At 37.2% G+C, this 18,698-nt stretch overlaps 1 protein-coding gene across 1 annotated transcript in view; it reads left to right on the top strand.

The window, feature by feature from the left end:
• AGBL4 (ATP/GTP binding protein-like 4) overlaps nucleotides 1-18,698 on the top strand; it is a 2,461,121-nt gene that overhangs the window by 728,937 nt on the left and 1,713,486 nt on the right. The window lies entirely within an intron of this gene.

Below are 18,698 nucleotides of genomic sequence, written 5' to 3'. Positions count from 1 at the left end.
CCCAGGATTGGGCAGTGTTTTGTTCTGCTGTGCATAAGGTTGCTATGAGTCAGTACCGACTTGATGGCACCTAACAAAAACAACAACAATGCACAATAAAATTAAACACTGCCAATTCCTGCACCATCCTTTCAATTGTTATGTTTGTGATGCCACTCTGTCAGAACATCTTGTTGGTGGTCTTCCTTGTTTTTTTGTTGACCCCCATGTTATTGAACAGGATAGTTTATTTATGCCGTATATCAGAGCCCATAAGTTTATGCTTTTTTAAAATTGATGACATTTATAGATATAGGTTTTGCATTTAGATCTTTAATACACATTTAATTTGTTTTTGTGTATGGTGTGAGATACAGATCTTGTTTCATTTTCTGCAAATGGCTTACCAATTTTGCCAGCTCCATTAAGTTGAAGAGACTCTCTTCTCTGTGTGATGTGTTTGACCCTTTGTGAAAGATCAGCTGACTGCATGTAGATGGGTTTACTTCTGGTTTTATAATTTTGTTTCTTTAATCTATGTATCTTTCATTGTACAAGTACCAGTCTATTTTGATCACTGCAGCTGTATAGTAGATATTGATATCCAGAAGAGAGAGAGTGCCAGCTTTGTTCTTCTTCTTATGTAATGCCTTATTTATCCCTATGGTTTTTCCTTCCCCTATAAAATTAGAAATTAGTTTTTCCATCTCTGTATAGATTGATGTTGGAATGTGGCTTGGGATTGCATTGTATCTATAGACGCTTTGGATCTTATTAACATTTTTACAATGATAACTATTTCTATTTATGAGCATTGTATTTTCTTTCATTTTTGTAAGTCTGTTTTGGTTTTTTCAGAATTGCATAGTTTTCTTTGTATAGGCCTTTTGTTTCTGGTTAGATTTATTCCTATGTATTTTCTCTTTGGGATGTCTTTTGTAAAGGCAGTGTTTCCTGATTTCCTTTTCTGAACTGTCTTTATTAGTGTAAAGGAATCCAGCTGATTTTTGTATGTCAACCTTGTATTTGCCACTTTGCTGAATCCTTCAGTGGGTTCCAATAATTTTCTTTCTGAGTTTTTGCGATTTTCTATGTATGGTGTTATTGTTGTAAAGTGCTGTCGAGTCGATTTTGACCCCTTACCACCCTGTATAGGGTTTCCAAGAAGCAGCTGGTGAGCTTGAACCTCCGACCTTGCAGTTTCAATGGCTTTGCAGTCTGGCGCATTAACCCACCAAGATACACCAGGACTCCATGTATAGAATCTATGTATAGATTCATGTAATCTACAAAAGAGAGTTTTACTTCTTCTTTGCCAATCTGGATGCCTTTAATTTACCTTTCTTAACTTATAGATCTGGCTAAGACTTCCAACACAATATTGAGTAGAAATAGTGATGCAGTTCATCTTTATCTGGCTCCTTTTCACAAAAAGAATGCTTCTAGTTTCTCTCCACTTGAGTAATGTTGGAGTGGAATTTGTATATATGCCATTAATTATGTTGTGGGATATCCCTTCCTTCTATTTCTGTTTTGTTGAGTTTTTTTTTTGTTTTTTTTTTCCAGAAGTGGATGTTTGATATTGTCAAATACCTTTTTTGCATGATATGAGCATGATTCTTATCTTTTGTTTTATTTATGTCTTGAATTATGTTGATTGTTTTTATAATATTGAACCTGGTATGAATCCCACTTGGTTGTGATGTATTACTTTGTTGATATGTTTGTTGGATTCTGTTGGCTGGGATATTGTTGAGACTTTTTGCATCTATGTTGCTGAGTGATATTTGGGTTCCAAATAATTTCTTATTCATGTTATTTGCATCTCCTCCTACTCTTATAATATTAGAATTTTATTAGTTTGTCAATTTTATTAATACTTTCAAGGAACTAACTTGTGTTTTTCATTCTTTCTATTTTCCCATTTCATTTACTGCTGTTCTGTTTCTAATTGTTGGAGATACATTAGTAAGGTGTTGATTTTGGTTCTTTCTTCTCTTTGAATATGTACATTTGTTGCTAAAATAACTTCCCTTTAAGTACTGCTTTCCCTGTGTCTCAAATTTTTTGATATGTTGTGTTTTCGTTCTCATTTAATTGAAGGGATTATTTATTTCACTTTTTATTTTATCTATTATCCAGTAGCTTTTAAGCAGGGTGTTATTCAGTTTCCATGCTCCCTCCTCTTGATCTTACTATTGTTGATTTCTAATTTTGTAGCATTGTTATTTGCAGAGACTCTTTGTATTACCTCAGTGTTTTTAAGTATATGGAGACTTGCTTTGTGTCCTAATATATGGTCTATTCTGGAACCTAGGTCTTCATTAATGTCCCATTAGAGGTTACAAGGTACCTTCCTTTTCTGAGGCTGGAAGGGACTGGCTTTCTCACAAGGAAATGAATACCTATGGGGACTTTGTGTTTAGCAGACACTCACGCCAGACCTGAGAGTTTCTCAGAGGTCTAGAAAGAACATTCCAACCTGAAGACAGCATGCTGAGTATTTATATGTACACAGACCACAGGAAAAGGTCACCTTCTCTAGACTTTGTGTTCTACCCCAATTCTTCCCACATATGTGAAATGCTAATGAACTTGTCTTTTGGGGTCCTTCATAAGTGGCTTATTGCATACAGCATCACCCTGGCCATTTTGGTTTCTTCTAAGAAAATCAGCTGCTAGCAGATGGAATAAGTTAGGTGTCTCTTTTTATTATCTACTTTTTTTTTGGAGCAAGGACTGGAAATGAAAACCAAGGAAACGTGGATGATTCAATCAAAACTGAGGCTGGAAAGGTGCTCCACACCGGGGTGTCTTTTGTTATTTAACTTCTACTGGCATGTTTTCTTTTTTTCACCTAGTTCCTTGCTCTTTTTAATAATCGTATATATACATTGTATATTTTTTACCTGCCATCTTCTAAAGTGGTGGGCATAAATATGATATATTTATGTGTACTGAAAAATAATGTATATTATACTGTTATTGGGTTGCATGCTCTATGTAAGTCTATGGTCAAGTTGGCTAATTGTGTTGTTTGGTTCTTTTGTGTCTTTGCTAAGCTTCTTTCTAGTGGCCCTTGTCCATTGAAAATTATATAATAAAATTTCTTACTATTATTGTACATTTGTCTATTTCTGTCTTCAATTCTATTAGAGTTTGATTTATGTATTTTGGGCTCTTTTAATGGGAACATAGATATTTATTATGGCAATGTCCTCATTTTGAATTGACCCTTTAATCATGACATAATGTCCTTCTTTGTCACTTTTGCTGGTTTTTGCCTTAACATCTATTTTATCAGAAATTAATTATGCCACTCCTCATTTTTATTGCCATTATATTGATATATTTTTCCATCTTTGATTTTGAATCTATTTTTGTCTTTTTTATAAATATGTCTCTTGCAGGTAACATATTGAAGGATCCTGTTTTCTTATCCATTCTGTTACTCTCTGTCTCTTGCCTGGTGCATTTCCTCCATTGAGTTTCAGTGTAATTATTGATAGGTATAAATTGATTGGATTCATTTTGCTGTGTGTTTATGGTGCTGCTGGTGTCTTTGTTCCACATAGTTTTTTGTGTTAAATTAATTTGTGCATTTTCTTGTCATTTTCTTCATTGGTCTTGTTTTAATGTTTATTAAATCTTTATGGTTTCCTTCTTTCTTGTTTTGATGTGGAGGTGTATTTTTTTTTAGATTACCCTGTAATTTATCAGTCCCTTCCACATTTAAGACAGTCTGTTTTATCTTAAAATCTATTTGAGTTCTTTACCAATTGTAAAGTTCTATAACTATACTTTTCTATTTCCCCTCTTTTTGTTTTGCAGTTGTCTTCATTATGATTGATATCTCTGGTTCCCTGTTTTTGGTCTTGTAGGACTCCTGGTGTAGCACTGAAGGATCAGCAGTGGACTGTGAACCAAAAAAGTCAGCAGTTCAAAACACACCACCTGTTCCTCAGAAACCCTACAGGGTTACTATGAGTCAGAAGTGACTCAGTGATACTTAACAACAACAAATGTTTGTTTTACTTTGGATTCTTTTATATCTGGATTGAGGTTGAGTTCTGTCTGGTTTTCCCATGTACATCAATCTCAGGTTGCTGTTTACTATACTTGCTTTTCAGTCGCAATACAACTCCTTTTAAATTTTTTTTGTAAAAGAAGATCCTAAGGAAACTGGGATCAAGGAATTTCCATCCCAGAGGGGAGCTTGTTAATCTAGAGATGACCAGAATTGGCTGTGTAGGGTCTGGAGCTGGTTTCACTGAATCCAGGGACAGGGTTTGTGTGGATAGCTTTCTACTAACTTTGATGATTTTCACAGTTGCCTGGCTGATGTCACTACTGGGGGTCAGGAGCTTCACTGGGGGATTACATAGGTGGAGGCTGGTCACGACAACCATGGTCATGGGTAATATGGGGTACAGGAAAAAAGAACAAAAACCAAAACACTTGTTTCTCTCTGTTAGTAAGCAATGTGCTTCTTCACCACCAAGCTGCCCTCTGCCTATAAAAAGCCTCCCAGGAAAGTTGAAAATGGCCACATCATACCAAGACAGCCCGTCCAGGTCTCCTGTCTGTCTTTCCTCCCTCCCACCACTCTGCGACCCCATGTCTGTTCAATTTGTTCTTCCAGTAAGTGCCAGCTCTTTAGGTTTGGAGCACGACTCACCTGATTCCAGGTACCAGGGCTTGTATGGATAGTTCCTCACTAACTTAGATAGGGCTTATAACATCTTGGCTCACACCATTAGACTTCGATCCTTAGCGATCAGGTGTATGTGGGTGGGGGCCGGTCATGCCTCTGGTCACCAGGGGAGTGATGTTTTAGTTGTTAGGTGCCATTAGGTGGTATACTCATAGCAACCTTATGAGTAACAGAATGACACACTGCCCGTTCCTACACCAACCTTATAATCATTGCTACACTTGAGCCCATAGCTGCTACCACTGTGCCAGTCCATCTTGTTGGGGGTCTTCCTCTTTTTCTTCCACTTGACCCATTATGATGTCCTTCTCCAGGAACTAGTTCCTGGTAAAAATATGTCCAAAGTATAAGAGATAAAGTCTGGCCATCTTGGCTACTAAGGAACGTTCTGACTATATTTTTTCCAACACAGATTTGTTTGTTTTTGTTGGCAGTCCATAGCACTTTTCATATTCCCTCCAATGCCAGCTTTTCAAATTATTTGCTAAGCATACAGATTCAACATAAGATTGAATAAGTATGATGAAAAAATACAACTCTGATGCACACCTTTCCACATTCAGGTTACCCTTGTTCTGTTTTAATGAATACCTCTTGCTATATGTACAGGTTCCTCATAAGCACAATTTAGTGTTCCAGAATGCTCATTCTCTGCAATGTTGTTTATAGCTTGCCATGAGCCACACAATTGAAAACCTTTATGTAGTCAATAAAGCACAGGTAAACATCTTTCTGGTATTCTTTGCTTTTAGCAAAGACCCATCTGACATCAGCAATTATATCCCTTTTCCGACATCCTCATCTGAATCTGGCTTGTATTTCTGGCAGTTTCCTGCCAATGTACTGTTTCAGCAATTTTTGAATTATCTTTAGTAAAATTTTACTTTCATCTGATGTTAATGATATTGTCTGATGATTTCTGCGTTCCATATGGTCACCTCTCTTAGCAAAAGGCACAAATATAGATTTCTTCCAATAATTTGACCAGCTAGCTATCGTCCAAGTTTCTGGGCATAGATGAGTGAGTGCCTCCAATGCTGAAGCATGTTTTTTGTTTTTTGTTTTAAATATTTCTATTTGTTTTCCATTGATTCCTTGAGCCTTGTTCTTTGGCAATGCATTCAGTGCACCTTGCACTTCATCCTTCAGTGTCATTGGAACTTGAAATGGTTGCACATCAGCCATTTCTTTTTGGCACAGTGACTCTGTATATTCCTTCAATCTTCTTTGGATTATTTCTGCTTTATTCAATATTTTTACTCATAATGGTGGTGATGGCTATGTGCCATGGAGTTTTTCCAACTCATAGCAACACTGTTTGGGGTTTCCAAAGCTGTAAATCGTTACAGTATCAGAAAGCTTCATTTTTCTCCCGCTGAATGGCTGGTAGTTTTGAACTGCTGACCTTGAGGTTAGCAGGCTGACTCGTAACCACAACACTACCAAAGCTCTTATTTTGTCCATAGAATCCTTCACTACTACAATTTGAGGCTTGAATTTTTTTCTTCCATTCCCTCAGTTTTGAGAAATGCTGAGTGTATGCTTCCCTTTTGGTTTTTAACTCCAGATCTCTGCATATTTCATTATAATATTTAATTTTTTTTGTGTTCTTGAGTTGCCCTTTGAAATTTTCTATTCATCTCTTTTATCACCTCATTTCTTCCATTTGCTTTAGTATCTCTGTGCTGCAAAGCAAATTTCAAAGGAGGGTAAGGAACAAGAAAAAATTGCACCTTGTTTTCAGCAAGTCACTGGTATGCCTGTTGACCACTAAGATTCTGTCTTCTTTCTAAACTACTTATGAAAGTTTAGTATGACTGTGCAACATCTGGTCCACTGGCACAGATCATCTACCACCCCACCCCCCCCTTTTTTTTTTTTTTTTTCTGTATCTATTCAGCTACCTCTCCTAGCAAGCATTCAGTCTGCTTCTCTATCCCTTCATCTGAAGTTCAGGGTTCCAGAACTATCATCTGCATCTGTTTCATTTGGTGTTCTATATCTTTGTTGTAGAAGACCTGTGTAGTCTGTTGTTTTGTGCCTCTCTAATGGGAAACTTAAAGAAGAAAAAGGCCTAAGGATCTCAAAGATTGATGTTTAGTGGAGGAATCTCAGCTGAGTTAGACTGATTTTGCAGGAAGAGCTCTGTCCTTTGACCTTTCCAAAATGGTGTGCTTCTCTGCATTTATACTGGGCACCTGAAATACCCCTTGGCTACTTCTCTGGATTGAATTTATCCAAGTTGGGGAGTGTGTTTTTGCTAAGCACAGGGAAAAAAAACAACAACAACAAACAGGCAGTTTGGTAGAGTGTAAAGAAAGAGTACTTGAGGAGGCATACTCTGTCCTTGAATTACTCTGAGAATTTAAGCAAGTCCCTTTCTTTCTTTGGACATTGGTTTCTTCATCTATAAAATAGAGGCATTAGAATGAGTGATTTCTACTCTTCCATTTCTGTGCTATGTCTAACCTGTAATAAGTGTAATTTAAGGATTTGTCCTTGTAAAGAGTGCAGTGCAGAGTCTTTCATTCATGCTTTCACTGAAACCAGCATGAATAGTTCTTGCTGAGTTATCAGACTTTCCATGACCTCAGGTGACTGAACAGTGATTGGTTAGAAGGGGATTGGAAAGTTGTAGCAGGACTTACTGCAATTCAGGGTGAGTTCAGGGTGACTTGATGTGGATCTAAGGTTAGGCAGAGGAGTGAGATGACTGAGTTTATTTCTTCTGATTGCCGTAGTATGATAAAGGAAAAGGGAATTATTGGAGACTATCAAGCATCTGGCAAAGACACGGTGCTGGATCTGTTTTCATAACACAACTAGACTATGGCCAGTAAATTAGACTTGCAGGTGATTTCCAAAAGGTCACCTGACAGTTTTAGCTCCAAACATGGACTATCAACCTACCAAATTTGTCTCTTTATTGTTCTCCCTGTATACATCATAGCAAGTATTTTACTACCTTAAAGATTTTGTTTACATAATTTTCCTCTATTTAGAGTATTTCCCTATTTTTTCTAAGTTCCATATTTTTAAAAGTCCTGCTAAGATGTTACTTCATAGGAGTCCTGGTGTGGTGCTGTGCATTAATGCTCTGGACTCGAAAGCTGTTTGAGCCACAAGGTCAGTGGTTCAAGCTTACCAGCCGCTATTTGGAAACCATATGCAGTGTCACTATGGATTGGAACGAACTCAACAGCACTTAACAACAACAAGAAAAAGACATTACCTCAGTCCCTAGACACTGATTTCCTCTTTTGGAAACTCAACATTTTGGATATCTTTTTATTGTTGCACTTATCTCACTATAAAACAACAACAGCAAAAACAAACCTGTTGTGACCAAGTTGAATCTGACTGACAGCACTCCCATGTGTTACAGAGTAGAATTGCACTCCATAGGGTTTTCATGACTGAAATTTCTGGAAGCCAGTTACCTTCTTTCCAGGGTGCCTTCCCATGGTGGAGGGTGTTTGAACCAAACAACTTTTAGGTTATTAGTTGAATACATAACTACTATGCTGCCCAGAGACTTCTGTCTGACTATATCTTAATTTAATTATTCGTGTATCTCATTTTTCCCTTCTAGATTTTGATCTGAGAACAGGGAACCTATTGCTTATGTCTGTATGATCAATATTTAGATGAGTCCCTGGAACATACAAGTAACTGATTAAATGTTTGCTGCAATGACAAACACATGAATATGTTCTTCTTGTTAGGTGCCATCGAGTCGGTACCGACAATAATGACCTTATGCACAGCAGAATGAAACACTGCCTGATCCTGAGCCAATCTCACTACTGTTGCCACGCTTGAGTCCATCGACGCTGCCACTTGGCCAATCCATCTCGTTGGGGGTCTTCCTCTTTTTATCTGACCCTCCACCTTACCAAACTTGATATCCTTCTCCAGCGACTGGTCCCTCCTGACAATATGTCCAAAGTATGAGAGATGAAGTTTGGCCATCTTGTCCTCTAAGGAGCACTCTGGCTGCACTTCTTCCAAAACAGATCTATTGGTTCTTTTGGCACCCCTTGGCACTTTCAGTATTGTCCTCCAACACCATAACTCAAATGCATCAATTCTTGTATGATCTTCTTTATTCAATGTCCAGCTTTCTCATGCATATGAGGTTATTGAAAATACCATGGCTTGGGTCAGGCGCACCTTAGTCCTCAAGCTGACATCTTTGCTCTTCAACACTTTAAAAAGGTCTTGTGCAGCAGATTTGCCTAATGTAATACGTCGTTTGATTTCTTGACTGCTACTTCCATGAGTGTTGATAGTTGATCCAAGAAGAATGATGTCCTTGACAACTTCAGTCTTTTCTCCGTTGATAAGAATGTTGTTTATTGGTCCAGTGGTGAGGATTTTTGTTTTTTTTTTACATTGAGATGTAATCCATACCGAAGGCTGAGAATATACTGAGTTCCAGTCTACCTTAAGGAGCCCAAGTGTAGTACTGTAGGATATTCACTGGCTTGCTAGCCTCAAGGTCAATCATTCAAACCCACTAGCTGCTTCTTGGAAACCCTATACAAATTCACTATGATTCATAGCCAACTCAACAGCACTGAATAACAAAAACCATCTACTGTAATATGAAGCTTTCCTTGACTACTTGAGCCTTCCTTTGGGATTTAAGCTCTTTTCTGAATTTTTGTCTCATTCTTCATTCTGTGGTGTTATTGATCATTCAGATTCTTTAGCATTAGGATAAAGGATGGGCAAATGAGGCTGGTGGGATGAAGACTAGTGGATACAAGCTGGGAACTTAATTAGATTAGAAATGATATCCCGCACTGTAAAGTTGCCAACTTCAGACCATAAAATCTATAGGGTGTAGCCTGATTCTGGCTGACACTGATAGAAAAGAAGTTTAATTTAAGGGTCCGTGCTTTACTCAGAAAATTGGGGTAGGAATATTATTCTTGCAGGAAGTGCTGAAATAAGATCTTAGTGGAAACATTAAAGATAAAGAGTGCAGTTTGAGGCAACATGATGAATCATTATCAAGAGAAGGTAGGTCATAGCTATAAAGCCAGTGCTATATTTATGTCGTAGGGTGAGGTAAGAATTACAAGGGATAAATAGGTAGCAACATCAATATCTGTCAGTTCCTGAGAGGAGTCAGACATGAGGGTGGGGAGCAGGTGAAGAGTGGTTCACAACTGATGTTGTGAATGACAGACACAAAAACACTTCTTTCATTTGTTGCCCATTGCCTGTATTTCTGAAGTGGGTCCAACAGTTTAAAGTAATGAACTAGCTTGGCAGTAGATGGTTAAGTACTTTAATGGTGATTATTATCCAGGCACTAGTATTCACTGGCATCAAGTCTATCCCAGACACACTGTACTACAAAAGTCCTTCTGGACTGAAGCAAAGGACAGATGCAAGCTAGTTGTTAGAGAAATGCAAGACGCAGATAAATATCACTAGCTCTAGCAGAAGAAATTGTCAGGAAATGGATTAAAAGGTTAGTTTGCATTTAAGTGGTCCTCTGAAAGACTTGAGGGGAAAAGTCAGGAATTATGAAAAAAATAGACTTATTCATTCATTCAACAGATATTTATTGACCATTTATCATGAAGTAGTTACTGGGTTGGGTTTAATAAATGAAGTTGAGTAAAACCAGCCACTAGTCATCCCATTATGGCTTATAGGCTAATAGGGGAAGTAGACATTAATTAAATATTCATACAAGTAAATAGCTACAGGGAATTAGGTACAGGAAAAATTATGTTGCAATGAGAAGGCATGATGGGGTATGGCATAATGCATGGTTCCATAAAGATTTCTCTGAGGTAGTGGTCATTAAACTAAGATTTGAAAGGAAGCAATAATAAATTAAGTGAAAGAGGATTGGAGTGGGGAAGAATCTGTTTTGAAGTAGGAACAATATATCTAGTACAATGTGTTAGGTCACACAAGGTGATTTGGTGACTATTATAACTTGCTTGCATAGGTTCCTGTGTCTCCAAGGTTACAGTAATGAGAGACTTATTCCATCATACTGGATGGAAAAGGGGAGTTCACTTATGATCCAAGCCAAGTCCTTAATGGTCTAGCTCCTGCATTTCTGTGTCTCCCCTGCTTCTCCCTGCACTCCCAGTAATCAATGCGGTTGTATGTGATGTCTTTCTAGATACTTCTTCCAATACCTCTCTGAAGGCAAAGATCATGCTTTATCTTTTTTGTTCAGTAAATAGTAATTGAATATACGCTGTGTTCTAGCTAGATTCTGCTTTGAACACTGGTCATTTTTATGGAATGTAGTTACAGAGATGAAAATGAAACAGACCCTGTTTTCTGTTAATGCATTTCTAACAATCTGGTTCTCAAAAAATGCATTAGTAACAGTCTAGGTAAACCAAAAGCAAAGAAAAATAAAAACCCACCACAACTGAGTTGTTTCCAACTTATAACAATCGTACTGTACATCTTTATGAGAGTAGAAAGTCTCCACTTCCTCTTGCAGAGCTGGTGGATTTGAACTACTAGCCTTTTGGTTATTATTCTAACATGCAAGCCACTATGTCACCAGGGCTCCTTACAGTGTAGGTTGTTGTTGTTATGTGTCATTGAGTTGGTTCCAACTCAGCAACCCTGCCTAGGGTTTCTGAGGCTGTACATCTTTGTGGGAGTAGAAAGTTTCATCTTTCTTCCATGGAGTGACTGATGGGTTCAAGCTGCTGACCTTGTGGTTGTTAGTCCAGTGCTTATTATACAAAATCACCATGCTCCTCAACAGTCTAGAGGTTGTTGTTGTTGTTACGTGTTGTTAAGTTGGATCCAACTTATAGTGACCCCATAAAGGGTTTCTGAGGAATGGCTGCTGAATTTGAACCATTGACCTTGCGATCCAGTGTATTATCCCACAGTGCCACATCAGGATTCTCAACAGTTTAGGTAGTAGTCCTTAAAATATGATTCTCGGAGCAGCATTAGTTAGCGTGTCTCACTCATACTCACTGTTTCAGAATTTTTTAAGACACAGAAAATGTTTTAATAAGAATTCCAGATTATTACTTTTCACATTAAGTTTTCAGAACCACTGGTCTAGGACATGATAAAGGCATAATAATTTACAGCAATGACATTTACTGAGCATCTTCTATGTGCCAGACATTGTTCTCAATTACTGCTTTTACCACCTTACATTGCCATATACAGGTAAAAGGTGAATCACAACCAACTGATAGCTATGTAGCTGTTGTTGTTAATGTTGTATAGTCAGTTCCGATTCATAGCAACCCTGTATAGGGTTTCCAGGGCTGTCTCCCAAAAATGTAATTCTGTATGGTAAGTGCAATCATAGAAATGTGATTAAGTTTTTAGATGTGGTGATTATTGGAAGTTCTAGGGCACAGCATAATTTTTTTTTTTTCCTTTATGGCATTTATAAAGGTTACAAATAAATGCTCTTCGATGAATGTTTTGCATCAACATTGGTTGCTAAGAAGTGACATTCAATGTCATTTCCAACAGGAATTGGCAGAAAGAGAAAGGAGTGCTATGTATGTTTTGATGTCAGAGTTTATTTGAGTATTTGGAAGTGGCAGCAGATCAGACAGATCAGCAGTGGATGTTGGTGTGAGGATTCAGAAACCCTCAATCTGAGGCCATGGCTGAGTGTAAAACTTGATGGGGATAGGGAGTGGAGGACAGGTCAAAATACCCAAGGCAGGAGTATAGTCAAAAGTCCAAAAGTAATGTTAAAGTGGAAGCCACAGGGAGGGCCTTTTTAAGAATTTTGAAAGCTCAAGGCTTTCTTACTTTTAGAGTTCTATCTCTCACCTTATCAAACCTTAAAATATACTGGCCTCCCAAATTAAATAAAATTAATGTTTCTAAAACAGAGTTGAGTGGCATTTCCTTTGACTAGTTGACTTTTCTGTAACTTTTTGGTATCATGGTGGATTACGAGCTGGGCTGCTAACTGCAGTCTTCGGGGAAAATGTGGCTTTGTGTTCCCATAAAAATTTACATCTTCAGAAGCCCTATACAAGGTCGCTGTGAGTTGGAACTAAGTCAGTGGCACATAACCACCCAATTCATATTTATTAACTTTGGTTTTGAAAGATTGTTTTGTTTCATTTTTGTGATATTTTTTCCAGCCCTCAACACATTTTCAAAGATTCTAGAAAGATCCTAGGCTCTGGACACTGTAACTTTCAGCAACTAGTGAATATAACTGTCTTAACCAGAAGAAAGAAGCATTAATGAGCAAGCTGTCATAGACTCTCCTAGGTCACTAGGATGAAGAGTAGATGTATCGGGCTAGTTTTATCCAACAGTGATGTTGTGTGGTCAAGTTGTAAGAGTCATAAGTTAAACTTTGTGATATGGCTTCTCAGGTTCTTAGAGGCTGAGCAAACCCTATCTGTCCATACTCCAGATATATTTTTTAGTGCCACTGGTGCTCTTTCCTATCTCTTCCTTTGTTCAATGTCCCACGTTGGCAACCATGAAGACTACATGAAAATGCAAACAAAACAAAAAGGACCTAACTCCTAAGACTGTCTGCTCTTTAGTACTCTAGGCCTCACTCCTTACTTTTCATTTTCAGTCCCTCAGTCTCTGCCTAGATCAACTTCTTAGACTCACTGGTTTGCATAATCTCCTATGGATTGGTGAAGTCATTTTGGATTGTTTATCTGGCTTGAACCTGGCATATCACTTTGGAAACAGAAATGATGTCTTCCACATAATGCTTTCAATGCCTTTACAGTGTAACTTGGATCTAGGAGGAATGCATACCTCAATTTCAACAGAGGATATTGAATGAAAAATTGTAAATGATTTTCCAAGGCTTCAAAGTCATTGGTGACAACACTATTACAATTTATATTTCCTAATTCCTAATCTTATTCTGGGTCTTGGTGTGGTGCTGTAGGGTAAGCACTAGACTGCTAACCTCAAGGTTGGCTGTTCAAATCCACCAGCTGCACTTGGAATCCGTATACAGGGTAACTATGATTCTGATCTGAACGATATACAATATTAAGGCTTATGCTATTTCTTGGTCTTCTTAGTCTTGGGTTTTTACTTCTTTCCTACCTATAAAACAGGATGAATTCAGATATCAAGGGAAAGTAGCTAGTCCTTTAACATCATTTAGTAAGAAAGTAAAGTTAAAATACATATTAATAATGTCCTGGTATGGCCCTGTGGGACTAAGCACTTGACTGCAAGGTCAATTTGAACTACAAGGTTGGTGGTTCAAATTTACCAGCCTCTCCTCGAATCTCCGTACAGGTTCCCTGTGAGTCTGAATTGACTCGATAGCACTTAACAACAGCAACAATGATGATAATATCAGCTAACATCTTTAAATTGATTTAGAGGTCACTGGGAAATCACTTTCAGATATGGCACCTCAGTTCTTACAATGAACTTGTCATGTAGATACCTGTTATCCTTATTTATAGATTAGAAGTGAAGTTCATTTAAGGGACTCACCTAGTATCACATAGCCATCATGTAGTACATCTAGGGCTGAAGTCTGCAATTCTGATGACACATTTTTTTTTTTTTTCCTGATAAGGTATATAAGTGCCTTCATTCAAAATATTGTAAATTCATTAACATAATTTTAATTAATATGAAAATTGAATGATTTGAGGACAATGTTTGCATTTTCTCTGCAAATTTATCCTTAGCAAAGCAAATAATGATATAAACTCTTTGCAAGAGGTGCTATTTATATTTATAGTCCTTCAGAGATCTGACTGCTTTCAAAATGTCAAATAGCCATCTGATTTGCAAAAATCATAATGCATGCTTCATATTTATGCCTTTAAGTAAATCTCTAAATAATCTTTAGCGGATTGTGTTTATAATCTTACTTTTAGTTACTATAAATATTAAAAAGTAATACAATTAAATTTATTTTAAAAGATATTGCGATTCATACTTTTAATTAAAACTAAGCATCCTTTTAATCATGACGATGACAAACAGCACTCATTATATTTTCATATTCTTTATAGTTTTAGGTGCTTTTTCATTCACTGTGTCATATGCTCTTGAAAACAATACTGTGAAATGAATAAGGCAAATGTTACTATTTTAATTTCACACATGAGGAAGCCAAGGCCTAGAGGGGAGGAATGTCTTGTTCAAAGTCACACAGTAAAAATGTACAAAAGTCAGGTAGTTTATTGATATTGATGTGATGCAACTTAGCAATATTTTCAAAGCTGCAATCGATTTTTTTCCCCCCTATCAGATTACAAGCTTCATGAGAGCAGGGAATATGTCTTATTCAGCTTTTTAACCTCAGGTCCTAGCATAGTGTGTGGCATAGTATTTTCCAAAGGAAAATATGCCCAAAGAAGGCAAAATAATAGGAATTCTGAAACTCCTTTAGATGTTGAAGGGGAAAGAAAAAAAGGCATTACTAGGCAGGAAATTATCTTTCCTCACTGTATTATCAGTCACATGGTCGTAACACATATAAAAGATAAAGTGTTGGTTGACACCATGATGTCTTATACTTTTCCTCCTCCCATAGGTTTTTGCTGAATGGTTCAAGAGTTCAATGACACAAATATAAAGGTCAAAGAGACTTGAGGAGAAGGCAGAATGAAGGTCATTCATTCATTCATTTAATAAAGATTTACAAAGCTCCTACTCTAAAACCAGGCACTGTGTAAGGAGTTTTTTACAACTAGTTTGTTTCCCTTTGAGAATGGAATTTAGCTATGCTAGCTTACTACTCCTATTTTCCTCAATTTAGTCTTCTGCTTCTTCATGATTCAAATTGCCTTTCATAGAAAGCTGAGCTTGTAATATGCACTTGTGGTGATGTGTATAAATGCTCTCACTGGCTCAGCTATCTTCTCCACCCAGGTAGCCTGAGTCACCTTCACAATATCAGAATTAGGTGTGCCTGCACCATAATAAATAATGCCTCCTGTATGCTGGAATATAGAGCATTATATTAGAATTTATGTTTTAATAATCCTTTTTATTATATGAAACAAGCTTGAGCTGTACAAAATCATTCAGGAAAGAGATCTGCATCACTGATAAGAATATCTGCTTGCAATCACTGCCTCAAAGTGAGAGTCAGGTGAACATTTCTAAGCATTTTTCTCTCTCTGTTCTTTGAAACTATGCATTAGATTATTTAACAAATCATTCTTTGACATATCTAAAATGACATGGAAATCCTAAACATAGCAATTACATTTACTCCTTATGTTAGTTAGAAGCTTTCTAAAATGAAAATTTCATCACGTATCCCTTCCTGCTTTATTTCTATCAGTGGGTCCCAATTGCCAATCAGATTTTTAAAGTCTCTTAGTTTGACACAACTTCAATACTTACCCATTATTATTATTTTATTTTTACTTTTGTCTCCTCAATTATCTTTTAGATCCCAACCTCAAGTTTTAATCAAAAAACAATGTTTGTAGTTTTCTCTCCTGTGCAATCATTTCCCCCCCTCAAATTGCTCTCTTTCCCTGGGATATATCACACTCCTTCTTTACCAAAAGGCGTTCCTTTGTATACACTCATTAGGAGCTCAGCTTAGTTGTCACCTCCTTTGGAGAACTTTACCTGATCTTTCAAGGTGCCTAAGATGTTTTTCTTTGGTTCTCTCATAGCATCTTTTACTTTCCTTGATTCCAGTATTTATGACCCTGCTATGTCAATGTGTGCTGTTTGCCTATTTTCTCTGTGACACAAAGATCCTTGAAGATAAAGACACTGTTATATCCATTTGTATGTACCATCTTCAGAGCTGCTAATGAACTTTTGTGTGAGCTAGAAAAACATATCCTTTTGATTGTTTCTATCTCATGCCCACATCAGGGAGTTCTTGTATAAGATATTCTATGTATAACTGTATACAGCAACTCTGTCTAGTTCCATTCACAGTGTCTGGCATATTGTGCACATGAAGTATTTGTTAAATGAATATTTCAATAACATTCAACTGACACAGCATGGCAGTGGAAGGAGATATACAATTGAAACAGGCATTTACACTTACAAATTAGGAAGAGGATATGTTGTTGAAATGGTTCTGACTCACAGCGATCCTGTATAGGCTTTCTCAGGAATGACTGGTGAGTTTGAATAGCTGACCTTGTGGTTCAAACTGACCTGTTGGTCCAGTGCTTATTTTACGGCACCATACCAGGACTACATATCAATTAAGACGAGAATATGTCGTTGTTGTTGTTGAGTCCGTTCTGACTCATAGTAACATTGTATACGGTTTCTGAGGAGCAGCTGGTGAGTTTGAACAGCTGACTTTGCAGTTCAACCTGACATGTGGTTCAGTTCTTATCCTACAGCACCATGCCAGGACTACTTCTCTTATAAATTAAGAAGAGAATATAAGTCGCTCAATATAAAGAAGGCTGTTAGATATTTTTAATGAAGTAAAGATTCTGGGGTGTGGGTTTTTTATGTGAACACAGAAAAAGTATAAAAATGGAAGACATGGACAATCAATCAGTAGATATACAGACACGGAATTCACCTTAATTTCTGCTAATTTAAGTTTTCAAAGTGTAGCATTGTAGAATATTCACTGGACTGCTAATGAACCTTTGTGTGAGCTAGAAAAGCATTCAAACCCATCAACTACTGCAAGGTCAGCGGTTCAAACCCATCAACTACTCCTTGGAAACGTTATTTGTTTTTCAGTGCCGTTGAGTTGGTTCTTGCTCATAGCAACCGTGTATAGGGTTTCTGAGGCTATAAATATTTATGGGAGCAGAAAGCCTCATCTTTCTCCCATGGAGCAGCTGGTATGTTTGAACCTAGGACTTTGTGGTTCTCAGTCCATTGCTTATCTTACAGAGCCACCATGCTCTCTTGGGAACCCTTTAGAGGTTTGGTACCCCTATACCTCTCTTCTTACTTTAGCTGCATATCAATCGTATGAGGATGGTATTATTACATCCATTTACTGCTTAGAAAGCTGAGCCTCATGTAGAGTCGAAGTTCACTCACTATACTTGTTGGGAAAAGTGCAGGCCAATGCTGTAGAGCAAACATCTCCAAATTTCAGTGTCCTAACACACAAAAAAATATGTATGACTCATCTAAAATCTAGAATTATTTAGCAATAAATACATGTGAGTGATTTTCCAGGACATCTATCTTCCAGTGAATGAATCAGCAGTGTAGGCTGCTTTGATCCTAAGTTTCTGCCATCTCCTCATTTTCTGCTAAAGGGAAGAGAGAGTTGGAAGGTTGTGTAGGAGTTTCCTCCCTCCTCAGCCTGAATGTGACACAGTTGCTTTGTCTCATACTTTGATGGCCAGAATCACTCCCAGAGTTCTGCCAATGACAAGGGAGTTAGGCATGGCCTTCCAAGAGCTCAGGAAAGAGACTAGAACCAGAGATCAGATAGCACTAATAAGGTATACCAAAGTCACACTGATTAGAAATGATAAAATTGGGCTGTTTCATATTCTAGTTTTAATTATTTCAATATTATTTTCTATTCTGCTAAAGTGTTTTTCACATTGTAGTGGGTGTATTTTAAAAAGACAAAGGCAAAGGGAAAGTATAGCAAAGGAACCTTCAAAGCTGTTCTGTTTCTTTAAGCTCTTTCATTTTGATTAAACTCTTGGTTAACCAATGGGATTATCTTAAGCAGACCCTTAGATTTCCCTGATGACAATAAATAACTACCATTGGATGACACCTTTTATGTATCAGAATCTTTACATACATACACTTCTTGTGAGTCTACTGATTTTATTATCTTCATGATATAAATAAAAGTGAAGTAAACTATTTAAAGTTGCCTAGTACCAAATCAAGTCAAAGTATGAAGAGACTTCAAAAAGTTCATGAAAATTATCCATTATCTTTTTTTTTTTAATGTTTTGTTGTGAATTTGTGATAGTTTACATGGGAGAAGATTAGTTTTATATTCATCCTATCGTATATCATTTCATTTCCATGGTTACAATACCCTCCATGTATCATCAACCATCCAAAGGGTATACCCTATAAGCGTGCC

This window comes from Chrysochloris asiatica, unplaced genomic scaffold, assembly GCF_000296735.1.
Source record: "Chrysochloris asiatica unplaced genomic scaffold, ChrAsi1.0 scaffold00026, whole genome shotgun sequence".
Lineage (NCBI taxonomy): Eukaryota > Metazoa > Chordata > Mammalia > Afrosoricida > Chrysochloridae > Chrysochloris > Chrysochloris asiatica.
Note: the sequence above shows the minus strand (reverse complement) of the source record. Positions and strands in the feature narration are given on the sequence as shown.